Below are 8,204 nucleotides of genomic sequence, written 5' to 3' on the forward strand. Positions count from 1 at the left end.
TGTCTTTGTGCGCGATGGAATTGATGTCACAGTTAGGCGGTGACATCGAGAACCAGCTCGCGTGGACTTAAGAAGGAAGGGGGAAGCAGGAATTAGAGAGAATAATTCCTCAGAGCACTCGCCGTGATACAGTCGATAGAAAGCGCTCAGTGCTGCTATCTCGCGACGCAATTGTAAAGGTTCAAGGGTGTTTGTGACCTTTACGTCGCCAATAATGCGTACTGCACGTCGCTGCAACCGGTCCAAGGCCTCCAGTAGGTACTTAGCGGAGCCATCCCAAAGGTGCGAGCAATATTTATAACGAAGCAGTTTTTATAATAGCCTCGATGTAATCCCTTGGACTAAGGTCGCAGCGAACGTCCATCCCCAGCATGGCGATTTTGCTTTTTATCATCAGCGGTGTGCCACAGAGGAAGGGAAGAGGGGAAAATGGTGACTTTTTCGCTGTGAGAGCGCATACCTGTGTTTTCTTGGCATTAAACTCAACAAGATTATCAAAACCCCATTTGGCGATGAGCTCTAATGTCCTATCGAGTTCAATGACAAGATTCTTCCGCCTCTCCTCAGTTTCCGTCCGCCCAGCCACTGCGCGTCCGTGATATCCACCATGCACTGTACTATCGTCTGCATAGCAATGTATGTTCCCAACAGAGAGCATATCATTGATATGCAAAAGAAAGAGTGTAGGAGATAGCACAGATCCCTGGGGGACCCCAGCATTCACTACATAGAATTGTGAAGCGCAACCATCTACTAAAACACGAAGGCTACGCTTGTGTAGGAAGCTGGCAATCCTGGTGCATAGCTGAGCAGGCAGACCATATGCCGGTAGCTTGGAGAGAAGACTTCTGTGCCAGACCCTGTCGAAAGCCTTGGAGATATCGAGGCTGACAGCCAACGATTCTCCATGCTTGTCGATAGCTTCACCCCAGAGGTGTGTTAGGTACGCTAGAAGATCACCTGTGGACCGTTTTGGTCGATACCCGTACTGACGATCATTAATTAGACAGTGATCTTCTAGGTAATGGATCAATTGGTTGTTAAGAATCCGTTCCATCACCTTACAAATTACTGAAGTGATAGCTATTGGTCGATAATTTGCCGGGTCAGGCCGATCCCCTTTTCTGGGAACCGCTTGCACATTAGCTCTTCTCCAAGCCTCCGGCACACATCCCGAAGAGAGAGAAAGTTGGAACAGGCGCGTTAACACAGAAGACAGCTCCGCCGCGCACTTCTTCAGCACTATGGCTGGTATTCCATCGGGACCGCTAGCTTTCCGTATATCAAGTGATTGCAGCTCCGCACGCACATCACGTTGCCTGATTTTGATGTCAGGCATCGTGTGGCCATATGAAGGTATTGTTGGTGGCAGCGCACTACAATCATCGATCACGGAGTTGTCGGCAAAGAGTTTAGCCAGGAGATCGGCTTTCTCCTGCGGACTGTGAGCTAGCGATCCGTCCGGATTTCTGAGCGGTGGCAGCGAAGGTTGGCAGAAATTGTTTTGCTATGCGAGGAATCCTAGGATGCGAAATAAGGTCATGACCAATCTGTACAATGCGCTGTGCATCCGCTCTCGTGTATGCCTTCCTACAGGACTTGGAATTTTTATTGTAGTTTGCTTTCAGTGAGTCAATGTTAGATGCCCCGCTAACGCAGCCGTTGATCCACGCGCGATATGCCGCCTGCTTAGATGATACAGCGTCGGCACATTCACGAGTTAACCAACGGTTACGCGTACCCCTACTGATGAGATCTGAGCTAGGAATGTAGTATTCCATTCCTAACATGATCTCATCAGCAACAGCAGCGGCACTAGCTGTCAGGTCATTCCCACTGAAGCAACGTTCCTTCCATGGGACTGACGCATAGTAATCGCGCATACCGTCCCAATCTGCCGACTTATAGTGCCAAACGCGACGTTTGCATACCGCATATATTTAATTGTATTTACTTCATATTCCATCGATTTCCTTACAATAAAGTTAAAAGTAAATTTGCACAGCAACAATATAACAGTCTCGTACCTAGATTTTATAAAAAATACTCAATTTTCATGAATAAAGGACATTAATAACTACCAATTAAAAGGCAAAACTAAACCATGGTTGAAACAACTTAATTATGAAGACGTTGAGAAACTATTAACTACCTCATAAATGAACATTCACATCACACGCTCAATTATAGCACACATACACACATTTATGCAGTCACGCGCACACGGTTTGGATTAACTTACAATAATTAGTAATAAGACCCTTTGTAATACTTTTTAATAATTGAATGGGATGGAACTGACTTCTGACGCACGGGTAACGCCAGTTCAGGAGTCAGGGCTACTTTTTATAATATGTATGTATTGGATAACAATAAAGTTTTATTATTAATATACCTAAATAAAAAAAACTAACTTGGTGGAAAAGAGTACTTAACTATTGAGTTTGTTGTCAGTTCTTCTCGTTAGAATCTATATTCAAAAATATTATTTCGGATAAAGATGCTGTATGTATAAGAAGGCATAATGCATGTCATTTTTTGTAGAGTATGGTCAGTGCCCACACTTAAAGGATTAATATTCGCAACACAGGCAGGTGTTACCGTTGACTGATGTTGCCTCATAATTTTAATATCTAATGTAAATATCACACCGCGTCTTATATAATATAATTTTGTGACAGCGGTCGCTATGTTATCTAATACTGGAAGGCTTTTAACGTGTAGTTACTGAAATTCCGTAGGAGCTAAAGAATAAAACATTGCAATCAAATAACCAATTAGAATATCCGATTGGCCAAGATATATATCTACGAATTAATTACATACATTCAGGTACACGAGTATGCTCACAAAAAGGTTTGAACTAATAAAGAGTTCTTAATAATTAGCATTAAGATTTTATTGTACGATAGCGTTGTAAACGACAATGAATATTTTATTATTCATTTAATTAATGTGACAAAAGCTTCATGTTTCACATAAGTAAGGAGGAAAGTTTAAATATTAGTATATGTAGGTAGCTTAATAACTAACGTTTTAAAAATACCTATTAATCATAAAAGATTGAAGATGGCCCAGTCGTTACAACACCTGCACCTGAGCCGAGCATTGGGACGTTTTACAGGCTGTTACTTCGTTATCACTTATTTAATTAGAGTTCAAGATAGCTTCTATTTGGACTAAAGTTGTGTATAATTCTTCGTAAGAGATGTTACAAAGGCCCAACACTCTAACTAAATGATGTTTAGTTGATTTTACGCCAGCCTCCGCAAGACCAGCAAAATGAGGGGAGTATGCCGGGATAAAATGAAAGTTTATCCCGGCAAAATGAAAGTTTATCCCGGCATGATTCGGTAACTGAAGAGATGTCATAAGTCCTTTGACATCTCTTCAGTTACCGAATCACAATTTGTTTTAAGAAAGCTCGAAAGGTCATTGTATGCACCGACAAATGAACGGCCGTTATCGGAATATATATTTTTCGGCTTTCTTCTACGTGAGATGAACCTTTTTAAAGCTAAAATAAATGTATTACTAGATAAATCACCTACTAACTCGAGGTGAATTGATTTTGTTGTAAAACAAATAAATATGGCAATATAAACTTTAACTAATTTTGTACCTCGACCTTGTCGAACTGCTGATTGGATTGGACCTGCATAATCCAAACCAATATTTTCAAAAGGAAAACCACCTAGAAGTCGCTGCTGTGGTAAGTAACCCATAGTGGGAGTAACTGTTTCACCTCTGAATCGACAGCACCGCGTACATTGTAAGTAACATTTTCGAGCTAAATTCCGTCCTCTAATAGGCCAATATATTTCTCTAATAGAAGATAATAATAATTGAGGGGCAGCATGAAATAACCTTTTATGTTCATATTCAAATACTAACACTGTAAACCGATGATTGGAATGTAGAAGAATAGGATGCTTTTTATCATACTGATAGTTTGAATTTTGGAGTCGACTACCGACACGCATGATATTTTGGTCATCTAAAAATACTTTGAATTTATTTAGTGGACTTTTTTTAGGCAACTCCTTTTTATTTATTAATAAAGTATAATCTATAAATGATTCACTTTGAGATGCCCGAATTATTACATTAAAAGCTCTTTGTAAGTCTTTACTACTAAAAGGACCAATATTCTTTATCTTTTTGCATTTCAGATCAACAAATCGTAAAACCCAAGCTAAAGTACGCCTAAGCCGTAGAAAATTAGAAAAAGAGTTAAAATTAATTAATCTATTTAATTCATCATTGTTGGCCAAAGCATGTAAAATAGTAATATTTGATTTCATTTCCGGTAGTGTATCATCATCTGTATGTAAAGGTTTAGTTGGCCAACATGACATATCTTTCATCAAAAATTCTGGTCCGGACCACCATTCTTTCAAATTCCGTATTAACTTAAATGCGACACCACGTGAAATATATTCCGCGGGATTTTTATCGGTAGGAACGTGTCTCCACTCACAACTGGGTGTCTTATCTAAAATTTCTGCAATTCTGTTCCGGACAAAGGGTTGAAGCTTATTTGGCAACATTTTTAACCAGCCTAGCACTATCATAGAGTCACTCCAAAAAAAGATTCGTGCTGCTCGTACTCGTAATGAGGCAACAACCTTTTCATATATACGAACTCCTACCAGGGCACCACAAAGTTCCAACCTCGGAATAGTTGTGGGTTTAAGCGGAGCAACTCGACCTTTAGCTACTAATAAACGCACTAATACATCACCCTCATCACTAACGCTACGTACGTATAGGCACGCACCGTAGGCTCGTTCAGACGCATAGCAGAAAATGTGAAATTCTAAAAACTGGTATGAATCAATAATAACACGTCGTGGAATCCTAATTTTATTTAATTCCGGTAAATCAACAATCAATTCGAACCAAAGTTTATTAACTTCCGGAGGCAGTTGTTCATCCCAAGACAGTTTGTGTAACCATAATTTTTGAAGCAACATTTTCATTGTCATTACACAAGGACTTAGAAGGCCTAGAGGATCAAAGATCTGTGAAATAACAGAAAGCATTTCACGTTTACTATTACTGTCGATAACTGAAACTGATATAATAAGAAGATTCTGTGGTCAGGATAGCAGAGTACCCAGTGGTAAACTCGTAAAGATCTTGATGATTATTAATTCCCAACACTCTAAGGTAGTATTTAACGTAAAATAATTTGCTTAAGGTTAGTATATCTTTGTTAATACTGTAACGTGAATAAAATTCTACGAATATTATTATAATAAAGTTAATTTAACTTAATCAAGCCTAGTTAAATTATTTTATTAATTATGTTGTAAAGATCTATCAAAGAGTAGTTATCAAAGAGTATAAAATAACTGCATTATAAACGCTTTGTTAGGTCATAAAGATTAATTGCAACATCACTTTACGGTTATAATTTATTAAGATTTCAGTTTATTTAGCTTTATTAATATTGAAGTTAAGGTAATTTTGTTAAGTTCTTAGAGCACGTGCTAACTTGTAACCTGTAGTTATTTAAATTTTATTTGTTGTACTGTTAAATCTTTAAAATATTGTCGTATTGCTTATTATTACAGTCTGTAACTAGTATAAATTGTTGATTTGTATAAATTCTCACTTTGATTTGTATAAATTCCAGATTGTTACACCAGCCTACGCAATGCCTGAGGATAAGGAGCTTACTAGGAAACGTGCGAGTTACAAAGGAAGGTTAACTTTCTTTTCTAACTATTTAAATTCATTGGATCCTTCAACTTTGAGCACCTCTGAGGTTAGTGAGTTACAGTTGCGTTTTAGTAAGCTCGAGGCTATGTATGAACAATACGATGAAGTGCAGGTGTCATTAGAATGCAATACTGACAATATGGATAGTCAATTGTCAGAACGTAGCGAGTTTGAATCCTTTTATTATAAGTCTATATCTCGAGCTCAAGAAATACTTGCAAATCATAAGAAAAAGGATCAAGAATCAATCATAAATTTGTAAAGTTACCAACGATTCAATTACCAAAATTCAACGGATCCTACACAAACTGGCTAGAGTTTCATGACACTTTTGTGAGTTTAATACATGTCACGGTCATAAGACAGGACGTGCTGCCGCTGTCAAGAAGAGCACGAGCGGTGTGAACTATATTGTTTCCCCCCATCACATTTACTAATGCGGTCGAAAGTAAAACACTGTGTTCAATTTTTGCCGTTAACGATAAGTTTGCGCTTTGATTTGATTGAGCGGACATAGTTGCATTATTACCAGTATCATTACCATTAACAGTTTTGTGAACAGAGGGAGTATTTTTAAATTTTGAATGTTCAGAAACGTGTACAAGAGTGTGGTGTTTGCGACGACATATTTTACAGCCTGCCTTCTTACAGTTGTTGGCATAATGACCCACAGACAAACAATTAAAGCATACCTTATAGCTAGGTAAAATTTGCAAACGTGCTTCACATGACAGTGCCAAAAATTCAGGACACGAACTCAATTTATGGTCACCGCTACACTTTTGACACTTTTTAGGTTTAAATAAAGCAGAACTTAAATTATTTTTATCATCACCAGAGTTACCTTTATTGTTGTAATCTTGTACAATCATTGTCTTGACTTTAACATTTTTTAATGTGTTTGCATTTTTATTAGCTGAGGAATTTGAAAGTTCTAATGTTTCTATTATATCAGCTCGATTCTTAATAAAAGTTAAAAATATGGAAAACGTAATTTTTGAATTCTTTTCGAGATTGCCTTTGTACTCCTCCCATTCACGATACGTTTTACTGTCTAATTTATGTGTAATAATATAGATTAAAAGAGTATCCCACTGATTAACAGGTTCACCTAGTGATTCTAATGCACGCAAATTTTTATTTATCTGATCTATTAATTTTTTCAATGTTACTGACGACTCCTTATGAATGACATCCATATTAAATAATGTTGATACATGATGTTGAGTTAATAAATGCTTATTATCAAATCGATCACAAAGAAGTTGCCAAGCCACAGAATAATTCGCAGCAGAAAACTGAATTGAGTTAATTACCACAGCAGCAGATCCTTCTAGCGAGGATCTTAAATAATGAAATTTATTAATATCATTCATGTCATCATTTGAATGTATTAAACTCACAAAAGTGTCATGAAACTCTAGCCAGTTTGTGTAGGATCCGTTGAATTTTGGTAATTGAATCGTTGGTAACTTTACAAATTTATGATTGATTCTTGATCCTTTTTCTTATGATTTGCAAGTATTTCTTGAGCTCGAGATATAGACTTATAATAAAAGGATTCAAACTCGCTACGTTCTGACAATTGACTATCCATATTGTCAGTATTGCATTCTAATGACACCTGCACTTCATCGTATTGTTCATACATAGCCTCGAGCTTACTAAAACGCAACTGTAACTCACTAACCTCAGAGGTGCTCAAAGTTGAAGGATCCAATGAATTTAAATAGTTAGAAAAGAAAGTTAACCTTCCTTTGTAACTCGCACGTTTCCTAGTAAGCTCCTTATCCTCAGGCATTGCGTAGGCTGGTGTAACAATCTGGAATTTATACAAATCAAAGTGAGAATTTATACAAATCAACAATTTATACTAGTTACAGACTGTAATAATAAGCAATACGACAATATTTTAAAGATTTAACAGTACAACAAATAAAATTTAAATAACTACAGGTTACAAGTTAGCACGTGCTCTAAGAACTTAACAAAATTACCTTAACTTCAATATTAATAAAGCTAAATAAACTGAAATCTTAATAAATTATAACCGTAAAGTGATGTTGCAATTAATCTTTATGACCTAACAAAGCGTTTATCATAATGCAGTTATTTTATACTCTTTGATAAATACTCTTTGATAGATCTTTACAACATAATTAATAAAATAATTTAACTAGGCTTGATTAAGTTAAATTAACTTTATTATAATAATATTCGTAGAATTTTATTCACGTTACAGTATTAACAAAGATATACTAACCTTAAGCAAATTATTTTACGTTAAATACTACCTTAGAGTGTTGGGAATTAATAATCATCAAGATCTTTATGAGTTTACCACTGGGTACTCTGCTATCCTGACCACAAAATCTTCTTATTATATCAGCGTCCAAGTTATCCTCTGGATGACGCAACAAAATCATGCAGTGATTCCCAGCTGCGTATATAATATTTATTGATGTCCAACAATTTAA

Source organism: Nymphalis io, chromosome 7, assembly GCF_905147045.1.
Source record: "Nymphalis io chromosome 7, ilAglIoxx1.1, whole genome shotgun sequence".
Lineage (NCBI taxonomy): Eukaryota > Metazoa > Arthropoda > Insecta > Lepidoptera > Nymphalidae > Nymphalis > Nymphalis io.